Consider the following 15743-nt stretch of genomic DNA (forward strand, 5'->3'; position numbering starts at 1 on the left):
CGATACGGCACAATGTAGTGATGATGTAGTGATGATAATAATAATATTAAATTGCACGATTGTCTGAGAAAACATATGTTTTATATATTAATTATTAGTGATTTTCCGGGACATAAGTTCGCAAAGGTTAATATTTTTACCCCTGAGGTCACTACGGCGATGATGATGATAATTAATAATAATAATAATAATAATTTTTATTCTGTTATTCAGCTTTTATTCTCAAGGGAACGACAACGGTACCTGTCGCTAGGTGGAATAGATAGCGCGCCGACGAAATGTCCACAAATATCATGGCAAGCCGATTGTTGGCAGAATAATAAAAACATAATTATCGTCAAGTATAAAAATATAATAGCGTTCTCCCCCCCTCCCCCCAGAGACTTTAATAATAAACACCATCGCGACAGTAATGTTGTACTGTTGTACAGTATTATGTTATGTATACAATATTTTTATAATTATATATTATACATTTATAATTCCCAAATAATATATATTATATTATTATAGTTTTTCTTTTCCCTTAAGTCGGCGCAAGTCGTTATAATAATGATGATAATAATAATAATAATATAAAGGTATTTACCAGGGTAATACGTAACGATATTAAAATAATTATTATTATTGTTGTTGTTGTTACGATATCGTTATCTCGCGGAAACCGCTCAGAAGTCAGAGTAGTTTGTTCGTCAGTTCAGCTCGACAGTCGACACGTGAACTGCGGTAATAATAAGTGAATAACAAGACGTAAACAATTACGACCGGCGAATTTTTTGTTTTTAATTGAATATAAATACACCGGAAATAACGCGTAACACCATGTCCGTCCTTCTGCCGTCGCGTATACGGTTGTGTGATGGTATCAACGATGATTTTCATCGCGCCACCAGTTTGGTGTGTGTATGTGTGTGAGTGTATGGAGAAGGGAGCGTACGCGGCCAATTTTCCGTGCTCTACCCAGGACGACGGCAGGACTTACGTATATAAACCGTATAATAATATTATAATAATGTACTCTGTAATTGGACGCGTCCTTTTCGTGACGTTACGACTCCATAAACATTTGCATTATTCGAATTTCAACGGTATTGACGTAGAGGTTGTATATACCTAATCTTATGCAGTCTCGCGTATATATTATCTACTTTATTATAACATATTTTATTGTAGAGGAAATACGACGTTCGCTTTTTTATTTTTAATAAGATCATTCGTTAAAAATCATGTCTTAGACCCGATGTGATTTTTTATTCCAAAATATATATAATGTCGCGTAATTATACAAATCGCATTTTACTTGCCGCAATATACTTGTATTGTGGAGTTATGGACAAATAATAACGATAATTCGAGTCTTTTTTACTACAATATTCATTATTATTTTCGAATGACTTTATTGCTAGTTTCCGGATGAAGAATTTCAGCAATACATATTTTATGTTCTCATTTAACAACAATCTTCGAGATACATAGTGGCTAGCTGTATCTCATTTAACATAAAAAAAAGAAGAATAATAACATTATTGTAATTATTTATAGGTACTTTGACATTCAAGTACATCCCTAAATATTTTCCGTGTCTGAATAAATGATTCAAAATGGAATATAAAATAAAACGTAAGATTTTATTTCTATAAAATCAAAACATAAAATAAACATAATAATATTTGCTGTAGTGAGAGAGCATTGTGCTTTATACTACACAAAGTTTATCGTGTACCATATTTGTAAATGTATCGGCGTATGTAATATGATTATTTTTTCGGCGATCTATTGAGCTCTTATAACTCGGAAGCTTGACGTTTTGATGTGCTTCGTATTGAAATATTGTTATTGAGCAAATATATGGTTGTTAGGTTAAAAGCTTTTGTGATATGAAAGGATTCCGCGGCGGCGGCTGTGTACAGAGGACAGCCATCATCGCCGTTCATATAGCGCTGCTGTATATGTAAGTTGTAAACCCAAAAGATCATATACCACTGCGCAAGTATACGCATAGACGCACGTATACATATATATTATGATATAATAGCTGTAATGATAAACGCAGTTGGATTTTTCGGGACGAAGAAATCGCCATGATCGAAACTGGTGGCAGGGAACACGGAGGGGTGAAAAAACAAATAAACTTAAGTGGACGAGCTGAATGTCTTTATGCTAGTAGGAGGCGCGTGGCTCACTATATAGTTTATAATAGTAGTGTGACGACTGTTGGTATAAGAGGGACACGCTATATGATGAAATAAGGGCAAGGGGGGAAAAGAGAAGAGAGCTAGATAGAGAGAGAGTAAAAGCAATGGAGAGTAATGGCCAAAATTCCGGTCATAGAGAGGAACCGTGTCCAGACGTGTCCCTTTGTTTTACAGCCCATCATAAATAATACCGGGCACGTCATCCAGATTTGTCTTATTCGCTGTATAACAAGTTTTTTGAGACTTTTAAATCTATATGTATATAATAATATGTGAGTGTGTGTATTTTTGTATAATATAATATCGAATGAAATACGAGCAAATAAATTTGTTTGTAACGGTCGTATTCCGAGTTGGCCGGTCGGAAATGTATCTACGAGAAAAATCGCATAGAATATAACTCACCAACTGTATGTGCAGTAAATATAGTTTACAGTATTATATTTATACACAGAATGGAAACGGAACACTAAAAGTCGCACATCACTTAGCTTAATATATAAAATAGAACTATCTTTATATTTATATGAAAATATTTATATGTACCTATTTTGTAAATGGATTAGTTATTATACATTTATAAATCACACCGGTTATTGAATATTTGTTTATATTATTATGATATATTTTTATATATACGGAATATTCTTTGTAGCAATAAATTATTGTTTAGAATAATGTTTCGATGACATTACAACATTTGTAGTTTTACCGTAAAAATGTAATTTAAAAAAAAAAAAAAAAACAAAACAATAGTATATACTATATCCTCTGACGAAACCTCAAGAACAGAAAGTCTAAGTTAAGTATCTGATAAAATATATCGGAGTAATTTTACCTTCTACAATTTTAATATTTTCAATGAAACGTCGTTTTTCATAAAAACGTCATACTGTTTTGGGTCATTCAGGTCACTCGGGGAAAATGTGTATATACACATAACATCAACTTGAATATATAGTAAACCCGGGACAAAGCCGAAGGCACATTTTATTTTTATGAATTATGTAATATGTGGTCATTTGTGCCGGAGGCGCGTCCGTGATTCTTTATTTTTGTCAACGTGTTCGGCATTTTTCATCGTCACTGTCGTTGACTTTCAAAGAAAAATTTTAAGAAATAGGTCCTGTCCCAAATAAATGAGCGTTGTAGCATATAATGGATGACTTTCAATGATCAGTTTTTTTTTTATTTAATACACGATATCATTCTTTTGATTAATTATAAACTTACGTATAATGTCTTTCAACATTGTGCGAAGTTGTAGGTATAACTTATTAAACTTGCATTGTTAGTTACAACTAAAGAAATCGATATTTTTATAGAGTACCTATACCTCTCCAAAAACTACTAAAGATGATTTTGTTAGTCAAGATAAAAATATTTGAGTTGTATTATTTTAATTAAGCAAAAATTTATTTGATTTGTAAAATCATATAAACTTATAATTTATTAACACTTTCAAGTTATTTTAAACTATTTCTGTCTGAAAAAAAAATATTCAAATTAATAGTTTAGATTGGTATACCAGAAAAAATATATCAATAACATTATAATATTTTCAGAATATAATTATGATATTTTGTCATTTGGGTACTCTCCATTAAACTAAAAGTTATGTTACAGTAGTATTACCAGTTTAAATTAGCAATAACGCACCTGAAAACCTTCAAAATTACCTTAAATAGAATTTTCTATAAGTATATTAATTAAAGTTCTTTGTCACTTTATCAACTAATATAGTATATTCTTTATGGGTCAGCAAAGTTCTAAATACAAATTTCAAAAATTGATAATGATTTTGTCTAAGTTATATAATTAATGGATGACCATAAAGTGTTAAGGTTAAAACTTGTTATTTAGTACAATGATATTACTGTCACATTAATATGTTTTCAATGACATAATTAAAACATTTATTTGTAATTTATTATAATTAAAAAAAATATTAAGTTCAAAATAACTTCATGCATCCATTTATTTTATTTTGTGGAATTGGTTTTTAAACGTCTAATATTACATTTAATAGAAGTACATTACGTCAATTACTATTAGTTATTTGAAGCCTTATAGGTATTGTTTAGATAAAAGTTGTTTAAAAAAATATAAATCATAAAAAAAATGATTGAATTTAACTAAATTTCTCACACATAATTAATAAGTGATAACAGTTATAAAATTAAAATATATACGTTATTTAATATTTGAAAAAAAAAAATAACTAAAATACAACGTCATTTTATTGTAATTGAACTACAGAACTATTATTCGATTTATCATTTTCAGTATGTAATTATTTTTTAGATAATTTTGCTAAATTTTTGAAAAGTATAACGTGCATTACTATTAGTATACAATATTTGTAAATAAAATAATAAAAATAGTATGGAATGATGAATTGTAAAATAATAAATCACTATATAGTAAAACATTCATATAAATGATGAATCATGTTCAAAAAATTAGTAGTAATAATCAAATTTTAAAATGGATAAAATTTAATGATTGAGTAACATATGATATTATAAATTGCACACATACTTGACTTGTTATCAAATTAAATTGAAACCCAATTTTATTGTTGTTAAATTTAAACCTACATTTTTTTCTAGCAATCTTATTGAAACAAATGTTATTTTTATACCGTAAGATCATGTAATAATATATAATTATTATTATATAACATTTCATGATTTCATTAAACATGATTTTTAGGCAGATTTTTATAGTTTAATAAACGAGGTTAAAGAATCTACTATAATAGATCTAACCAGGGTAACCGCTAATGTAAGCGACAAAAGACCTCAGTAATTTGGGAAACCTCAAGAAAAACAAAATATATCCAAAAAAGCACTTTACCATGTCGATACAATAGACGATACCCATTCATCAAACAAACAAGACACATTCCGTCGCTCCCTTTCTACCATCAGACATCTACAAGCTTCTCATATATATATTGGCGTGTACCCGTTAAAAGCGCCTTTTGTTTTTAATAAATTTTAAAAGCTCTCCAAGAGTTTAATACTTAAACATAAGACGAAGCCATTTTCTGATTAAATTACAAAGAACCTTAGCCGAGCGTGTTGTTTTTAGAAAATAAGCAAACAAATAATAATAAAAAAAAAAAAAATCAAAAATATATAACGTCTTTTATAAAACAACTTTACTCATCTGAAAACCAGTAATAAATCGCATCTTGGCAAAACAATTTTGATAGGATTTCATGGGTCAGTACACAGTGTAAGCGTCTAACTGAATGTACTCAACCGAAGGCGCAAACGACTAAAGATAACATCATGCGAAAACATTTATTCGAGCTCTTAATGTGAATAATCGAAAATTCTTTTTTTTCTGTGTATTTAAAAAATAGATCAGGTTAGATTAATGTTAAAGTATATGCTTATAAGAGTGAAAGCTGTGATAAGGACTTTTTATTTTTTATTGAAAATAATGTATTATTCCAATATATATTATATACATATTTATCAATAAAAACCATAATAGTGTACACTAAATGTCAAATAATTACACATAATAATAATCTAAATGCACCAAAACAGATATTAAAAATTTATCAATTTATTATATCGTTTATTAAGTTACAAAATTACTTCACGATTTTCATTAAAGCTAAAAAACAATACTGGTTAGGCTAGATAAGACAAAAATGTAAAAGAAATGTATCATATTATTTTCTATATAAATAATATTTATTACATTATAAAAATTCACGAAATCAACATAGCGTTTCATTGACAACGGTAATACTTGACATCTTAAGGTGTATTTTATTAACAAAATTATAAATAATATTTTAAACATTCAATAACACGTTTTTCAACACATATTTCTATTGAATATTTATCAAAATTGTTTGCAATTAGAACGATAAAAGGAAGAACAGCACGACAATTATTCATCAAAGTCAAACATGACCTATAACAGAGAATTATGTAGAGGTACTAAAGACACTGAATTCAATAGAATACTCATCATGACTCCCGAAATCAAGTTAGAAAATCCCGATCAAAAAATGTACAGTATCGATGGAGAAAAAATATCTTGGGTGGTAAAAAATATGAGTGGTTTAGAATTTCCTTCAATAATGGACGAAATTGATCGGAAAATACCAAGAAATATTATTTCACAAGACACATGTTTGAGTGTGGTCAACGATGATATTGATTTTACTCGCTCTGATATTTCAACGTCGAATAATAAAAATAATATAAATGACAAAGTTTCTCAATTTCTAAAGTGGGATAATTCAATTTCAAAACAAAAAAAATGAATACTACGATAATTTATTGAATGAACATCGATCTAAATCTCGTTTAACGAGTGGTCTAGACAAATATAAGTATGAAATACTAGATCATTTTTATGAAAAATACTTAAAAACAAATGATAAATAGTTTATGTATTTTGATTAAATTTAGTGTATATATTATTATGTACTAAAAATACAAGTAAAATAATTTTACTGTTTTTTACTAATACTATATTATATCTATTATCTATATATTACTAAATAAAATAATAGCATTCAGGTCTGCTTAAAGTAGGAAAATAGGTATTTCAAAAATAAACAATAGCTAAACAACTTAATACTTATTTTTAATGTTAAGATATATTGAAAAGTATTTTTTTACGAATCAAAACTTAATTATAAATATTAGTTTGTTCATAAGGTATTTTAAAAGAGTTTCCACATTTTTTCCAACAAAAACGTATTTTATTAATAAAAAAAAAAGGGTTTCATCATTATCGAATTAAAAAAAAAAACTTTTTATAATTAATAATAATAGTTTTAATAGTGTCATGTTTTTATTATTATAAATTGTACATTTTACATTGTTAAATTAAAATGGATTAAAAGTCTTATAAAAGTATAAATTAATGTACGATAAATATTGATGTTGTCAATTAGTATTATTTTAAACCAAACATCCGATCATTTATGAACCACGGTAGTCATTAAGTTCCTATTAAGAAAACATATTTTCAAATTAATTTAATATAATAATTACTTAATTAGTTATATAAAATGCAATACACATCAAGTAAAATTATTATCTAAAATTGTTATTCAATTTTCAAAAGCTCGAAAAATTATACGATTTTTAACACTTATTATAAATTATAATATTACGAATATATAAACTAAAATTTAATATTAAAACTAAAATTTAATTATTCGTGTTAAATACATAATACAAAATGTTTTGTTTTTTATATGTACTAAGCTTATAGTTTACTCAGTGAAAATTAATATTTTATTTAAATTGCCATTCATCATCATTATAATATTAATAACAATAATATTATGTATTCATTATTACTATGTAATGCAATACCCTAATTAATATCCATTATATATTATAAACAAGTTGTTACTTGGAATTATGTCATTGATCATTATATAGTTATGACTCAAGAGACACAAATGATATAGCGTGGTCAAACTCGAACCATGTCTACTGGGACGAAGACGTGAAGTATTACAGATACCCATTAGAATCATCGTTAAGTACAATCAATGTTCGTTCTGACCAGTCTAAAATCAGTGACGTCCCCAGGACTCAGAGTCAGCCCTGTTTACTGGATAATTACTTTACAGATATCAATATTAACTCAAATAAACAAAAGAAGTAAAGTTTTCCTATTTATTTGTTTTTATTTTTAACTAAAGAGGGAAATAAAGCTTAAGTCAGTACTTTTTTTGGGATTTAAGCATTATTAATTGCTAAAATACTTACTCAAACTCGATCTATTAAACTTAACAAAACTCTATGTTTGAAACCTGATTTCCCTTGGGATTGTAACACAAACAATAATTAGTTATTAATTGATTCGAAAATAAGAGGCCATTCATTTGATGCGTGTAGTTATGATTTTTTTTAAAGTGAATACCATGATTTACTTTTAAATGTTATTGTCGATTAATCAGTTATCACATTTCATAATTATAATGTTATTTTTATCATATCAATAATTTAAATATTACATTTTTATTTCTAAACATAAGTACTTCATTTTTAGAACGATAGATTCATTTTGGAAGGAAATTAATGAATTTGAAAATTCTTATAAGTATTCAAGTGATTGGCATACAAAGAAAGATGTTAATAACTACTCAGGCTATAATACATATAATTCGAATAAATTTATCAATATTAATGTAAAACAATCAAACATTAATCAAGAAAAAAAGTGTTTCAAAATGAACAAGGAAGATTCATATCAAAGTCTACTTCAAAATTATCATAATTTAAAGAATTTAAATCTTGAACCTAATATTAATATTAAAAATCTGATAACTTCGGAAAGTCATATTTGTGATCGTCCAGATTCTATTTGTAAATGGCAAAGCATAGAAAATTTAAAACCATCTATTGAAAATGGAATTTCAGACAAGGGTGTCAATCAAATCACATACCAAACGGATAAAAACACACGGACCCACGAAATTAACAATAATTTTGAAAAATCTAAAAATGTGTTAGTAAGTTTAAAAGCTTTTCTTGTATTTTAAAATGTTAATTTTTTGATATTCTAGCAGTCATACGTTTTGTGATAAATGTGGTAGTAATCACTTAAAAAAAAATAATTTACACATCAATAAAACAGAAAATTCTTTATTATTAAAACGAAACAAAAGGTTACGCGAACTACTTGGTTTGAAATCGGAAGAGAAAAACGTATTAGTTATATTAAAGCTATAGCTGGATTAAATAAAGCATTTTAACCAAATAAATAATAAATTAGTACACATTGAGTTTAGTTTTATTTATTTATTTTTAAAATGTATATTTTACTGTATTATCGTACTCTACCCAGTATAATTGTACAATACAATATTGTAGTTTATTTCAAAATGTGTTAACATTACCGAAACTTCTATGGTAAATACTTCGAGTCATGGTACTACATAACATAATATTTTGTTATCTAAAATAGCAAAATTTATAAGTTTGGTAAATACATTTACAGATTAAAATAACAAAATAAATTACTAAGTATAAATATAATAATCGATAATATGTATCACGAAAATCAATTTCACTGTTAGCAGAAGCACGAATCATGGATTGGGATCGCGGTAAAATAAAAATTAAGTCAATAGAACAATGATTTCACCACAACATGTGTACGAGTATAGGTATAATGATAAAATAATATTGTTAATATTTAACGAGTTAAGTGCTAAATGTGGTTAGTATTGTAGAACTCGTTATCCGGGTATTGTGTTCAGTGCAATCCACACTATCCCTAGTAGTTGATACGTATTATTAATAAACCCATTATCTTGTAACTTACTTCGCGTCCAATTTATTATTCATAGTATACATTTTATTCACCATCTGAGAACGAGAAGATAAAGTATTTTTATGAGTTCGTTATTATTTGTGATTGTGCACAGTAAATATAACTTTTCAATGACGACAGTGACAATGAAAAATAATATTATTAAAATATATTAGTAATGAAAAAGTTTATTTAGTGCGGTGTTATAAACAAAGTATTTGTCTGAGTTTTTTTCATTATTAATTAAAAAGTCTCGCGACTCTTTTTAAATTAACGGATATAATAAATAAAATCAGTATTCTTCGTATAAGAGTCAAACAAATCAGATTCTAGAAATTACTTTAAAAGTGAATTATAATTATTGCCTGTTGGGGTATAGATATAAAAAATACAAAAACAAAAATGTGATTATTATAAAAAATAAAGTAAATGCTAAGCACATACAATAATTTACTTATTTTTTTCTTTGAAGTCATCAAAATTAGCTCTATTTTGGTTTCTCGTTCAGTTCAATATAATATATTTATCATTTGAGCATTTTATGTTTGTATAGGTACTACAAAATTTTGAAATTATTTTCTTATTATCGTTAAAAATATTTGATTTCATAATAAAGAAAAATTGGAAAGAGTAATTTAATCGGCCTATTTTTAAATATTAGTGTGTGTTAACCAACGATTTAAAATTAGTAGCTATTTTTATAGTGTTTAGAAAGAGCGACACAATAATTTGTCATTGTGTACATAGCAAATCCCTATATTTTTTACAACCGTTTACTCTTTCTAATCATTAAAATTATAATTATTTTAAATTTAGAAACATACAGATATAAAACACCGACAAGACTGATCGTCTAAACACAAATTATTTGTCGTATTCGAAAATTGTACGGTTTTGTTTGAAAATGTATTCCTTTCTGATCAGGTCCTTTGTGTATAATTTTTCAATCTAAAAAACTAACAAAAAAATTCAGTATACAACACAGATAATAATATTATTATAGTGTCAACATACATTATTTGCACACCAGTACCGATGATAATGTAGCAAGTTATTATATTATTTCAGATTTAATGACTTGCGACCGGTAGTCCATACAAAACCATTAATATATTAATATAATATTATATTATATAACAGAAAAGGGGAAAAGGGCATAGTAATACATAATACAATAAATTTGTGTTTATTCGGTGAGGTAAAAATATACGTTATATCATATATGTATATAATATAGTGGAGCTGTCAGCCGTTAGAGAATTTTATCAAATCGCGATATTGTTTAGACGGGGTCGTCAAACTATCGTTTCCATCTCGAGTATAATATTATAACTATTATTATTATTATTATTGTGTAATATTTAAAAATCATTTAGTTCGAGTAAACCGTATTATGATTGGGGCGCGAATTTCGGTCCACGGATGAGGGCCATTATAGGAAACCACTACGTTTATTGCGATATAATAAGATACGGCGTGCAATGTAAACGCTGGCTGTTATGTATTTCCTCTATTAAATTAGATGTGTATACAAGCGCGGGTAGCGGCGGTGATCTAGCCGGACGAGTCGCGTCCGATTAAAGCGTATTATTCACACAATTTACACCCCGCAGGTCTACGAGTTTTGCAAAAGTGTCGGCTCGATGTGCACACGAGATACCGCGTGTATAATGTTACCGCTGAAACCGCAGTAGTGTGCACAATGATAGGAGAATAATATATAAGAACGCACAATAAACCTTAGATGGTGTGAAAGGACAATCGAACGGACGGCTCGTTGTCAGCTTCGGCTTCTGCGGGACGACAGTGACACGGCTCACGATTCGCTTCGGATTCGTTGTTTAAATTATTGTGATGCGAAATTCCGACGGCCACGGTTACCGGGTACAATATAATATATACTATTATTATTATTATTATTATTTTTATTTATAAATTATATTGTACGGTTATGGGTGCACTGCGCGCCGGGCACGATATGCAAACGCGGTATACCGCTAACGAGTAGATAAGATTGATGTGACCGATGTAGAGATCGGATTGTTGCGATATGGCATTTACATTTTAAGAGTATAAGTATGGATCGGGATTCTTTGACTGCAACACGAATAATGATTTATTATTATTGTTATTATTACTATTGAATAACATCTGTATTTTTTTTTTTTTTTTTTAGAATTGTTTAAAATAATATACAAAATATATATTTATTATGTCAAACCATTTAGTTTTATCGAGTGGGTTCGTTGTTTTTTAGACACCATGTATAAATCGTAATCTAAAAGTATATATATAGTGTTCAAACAAGACCTGACCACGACAAGCTCAGTTTAAATCTATATCTTGTTAGAAATGCTGTACCTATTATCCTAATTATTTACTAAAGCAGTGGTAACCACTACAAGACATATTTACAAATTTTGTGCGACCCGCACTAAAATTAAATTTTACATTCTAAAATTTGAAAAAATAAACTTATTTTTAGTTTTATAATATGCAATATATTTTCCAAAAAATAAAGTTTCCATTTATCAACATCAAATCAAAACATAAGTGAGTAGAGTACCTACAATCATTTTTTCTTATGGGTACCATAATTCTAATATATTTCTATTCGCATAGTTTTTTTTTTATATTTTACAATTTTTTTTTTTTTCTTGGCTGATAATAATATTATTTCAATTACTAATATTTTAAATACAAAAATGTATGCATAGAAATTTTTCAAAAGTCATTTATTACCCTTTTTATAACTCTGGAGAGGACTGCTATATACTATAGTATATAATTATTATTTAAATTGGATCTATATTTTTATTCGTTCAAATATTAAATGTATATTTCAAATCACTAATACTAGGTAATATTACATCCCTTTAATCTTGTAATTTTTTGTTAAAAAATATTACCTATCAGTAATACGAGTATAATATGTTATCATTAGGAATTTTCATTAATGACGCGTTCTAGAGCCGATTAATGATATTATGAGATACGCGTATAATATTGCTACGATGATGTAATTGTTTTGGAAAATCACATAGTTTTATCCACTGAAGCTAGGATTCGTGTCGAAAACTTCGACGGACGACCAAATGCCGAACCCGTTGGCGCGTGCTACCGACACGGGACCATCGCATGATGGGATGATTTATCGGTCATGAGCGCTTTGCGCGAAGATCATCAATCAGTCGACAGTCGCTGCCTGGCAAAAATGCCGCCGTTTTGTCTTTCCCAATCCACCACCACTACCACCGCCGTCACTATCGCCTCAACCGGACAAAAGTATAATAGCAATGATAACGATAATAATTTGTAAGCCAACGCCAACGTCGGCGGCCGTCGGTCCGTCGCCAGTAACGACGTGCCGTCGCCGCACCGTCGACTTCTAAGTTCTAAGTATATATGATATAAGATATTATATGTTCACTTTCGGTGAGATTTCGCGAGTAAAGTCTTTCAGATAAGAAACTTCCCCTACGAACCCTTGCTACCACGCATATTGAAAAGTCATAACCCTTTGACGTTGTATCGTGGCAGAATTGGACGGCTTCAACGGTACACGTACAAGTTCGCCCATAAACAGAACACACACACACAATATGATAATATGCATTATACTTTAATTTATAACAGAATTGTACGGACTATTTTTCTGTGTGGTATTTGCGTGTGCGATTTATATTTTTCGAGACTTATACAGTTATACGAAATATTTACTAATTAACTCAATTTGTATTTATGATTTCATAAAGCATCTCTATCTATAATAGTATTATATTATGTATGCCATTTACCAAACTTAATTTAATATACCGTCGCGGGTCACAACAATTGGTTGGATTAAAATTAAAGAGCAAAAACGTTTTGTATTATTAGATTCCCGACATCAATAATGCATTACATTGCATGTTATATAATTCTACAGCCCACTTATAATATAGGTAGGTACGTTAAATGTGCTTAACGAACTAATTACGTTTTGATTAGTTCGTCTTTTTATAAATTGATCGATTGTAATTATATATTACAGCTATATAATTGCTTAATTGATCCTTTATTGCCGTATATTTACAATTGGATCCTTCAATTATCTTGGTCATTAATCGTTGACCTTTATTAATTATTTAATTGCTATTTTTTTCATTGTCTATTGTTCCGAGCGTTTAAAAAATAGTAAAACAACAATTTTCTATCTACTAAAAACATTCTTCAAGATTCTATTTAGGAGGAGAGAGGGAAGTTATACATGTGATTCGCGTGTTCTAAGATAATCATTAATTTATAAACAATTTAAATGAAAACACACAACGTAAAACGGGCATATCCTATGAAAAAGTCAAGAAACGGTCGTATGGAAATAAGAAACACGTAGGTTGTCGCACCAGTATTTGTTTTGGATATGATTTATCGGTATTACTTTCATTTCATAACGACGCTACCATTGTACAGTGAACATATAATATAATAACACGCCGTGTGTCCGTTGAGAATAACGTTATCGCGCGAACCTTGATAATACGTCGTCACTCGGGAACTGGTGCGGAGGAGGAACAGTCAACACGGTAAGTGCATTTGCGGACAAGGGGTTGGTAAGTCGTCTGAAAAAAAAAAATGTTATATACGTACGTATAAAAAGGCGAGAGTACTAAAAGAAATAACATTAACGGTGAGTGAAATTTTAAGGTTAACCCGCGGACACGGTAATAAAATATTATAACACTCGGTGCGCATTATATGTCATTATATAAACGCGCTTATAAGGGTAGTGCGTTCTCGTTTTTTTTCGCACCCCTGTAAAGCAATATGTCAAAATATCCAAATGATGTTGACGCCGTGCCGGTGTATGATACATGTGCGTAGAGGTCAATGGGGTGCGAAAATCCTAAATGGATTTTTGTGGTGAGCCGTACATTATATTATTATGTATATAAAATATTAATAATAATGTTTTCCTTTTCGTTTTGGGTTTTTTGTTTATTATTATTATTCTCCTACCAACGAAGGGTTTTTGGTAATATTTCATAACTTAAAAAGAAGAAAAAATGTTGCTCATTTATATTATATTATTATTAAAGTAACAGTGCACATGACTATTAATATCGTTATTTATATTCGCACAGTACTGTGTGCGCTTCGTTTTTAACTAATGAAAACTTTTCCTCGTAGTAATGGTCGTAAATGATTTTCCCGTGGGAGTCGTGTAAAATATGTAAACCACATCTATTTTGTATGACCACACTGTTTTAGCTCACTTTTAGTTTGATTTTCAATTTTAAATGTGCAGTCGTTAAAATAAAAATACAAATTATTTTGCGGGGCGTATTATGGTTAGTTACAGTTACTTTCCGTAGTACAATTTATCGTTTTCAAACGCAAATCGTATTGACTTAAAACCTTATAGAATAATAAAATCATCACAGATATAATTTTAATATATAATAACAGTCCGATAACTAGACAATACAATTAGATTAAAAAAAAAAATATCAATCTTTATATTAAATTAAAATATTTATTTCCTTATTTTTACTTGCAAATACTCGTATATGATACCCGTCATTCCATCGTTGTAACTGTTCAATGTATAATTTGAGCCTGAATATGCACACTATTTTATGACACGCGTGTTTTACGGCTTGTCCAATGCAAGCGTGTTACATGGGGGAGAACCAAAACCCTCTCTTCCTAGACTTGTTTAAAATCCTCTGAGATTGTTTTAAGTGTTTGAATGTACGAGTAATGTGCATGCATAATATTGTCAACTTCATGTTTTTCTTATACATTTTAAATTATATATTATTATTTAATTATATAATTATTATAATTTCATTAATATATAGAATCACAAAAATATAATTGATTTGTTCTCATACCTTATTTTTAAATTAATAAATGTCAGAGCTTACATCTTGCCATAACTTGAAGGCCTATTTACACGTATGGTTCAGAATATAAAAGCTATAAGTTTGATTATAACTGTCATTCTTCTTATTAAATATTTTCACGATTTTAGGCAGTTCGTATCTTGATTGAGATACAACAGCTAATTGGTTTCTATTAAATCGCAAGATACTGTAAAATTAGTTATACTAGATGGCTAAATCTTTTCAATAACACGTAAAACTAATAAATCAATATAATCGCTGCAATAAATTGTTGAATTAATAATACATGTAGTAGTGTCCTAACTATCTAATAATTTGCTACACCAATAATGATCATTTGTACATATTA

General features: G+C 28.6%; 1 pseudogene; it reads left to right on the forward strand.

The window, feature by feature from the left end:
* Positions 1-2081: 2081 nt before the first annotated feature.
* Positions 2082-8923, forward strand: LOC112599698 (annotated as a pseudogene).
* Positions 8924-15743: the final 6820 nt, after the last annotated feature.

Source organism: Melanaphis sacchari, unplaced genomic scaffold, assembly GCF_002803265.2.
Source record: "Melanaphis sacchari strain LSU unplaced genomic scaffold, SCAv2.0 Contig0_pilon_pilon, whole genome shotgun sequence".
Lineage (NCBI taxonomy): Eukaryota > Metazoa > Arthropoda > Insecta > Hemiptera > Aphididae > Melanaphis > Melanaphis sacchari.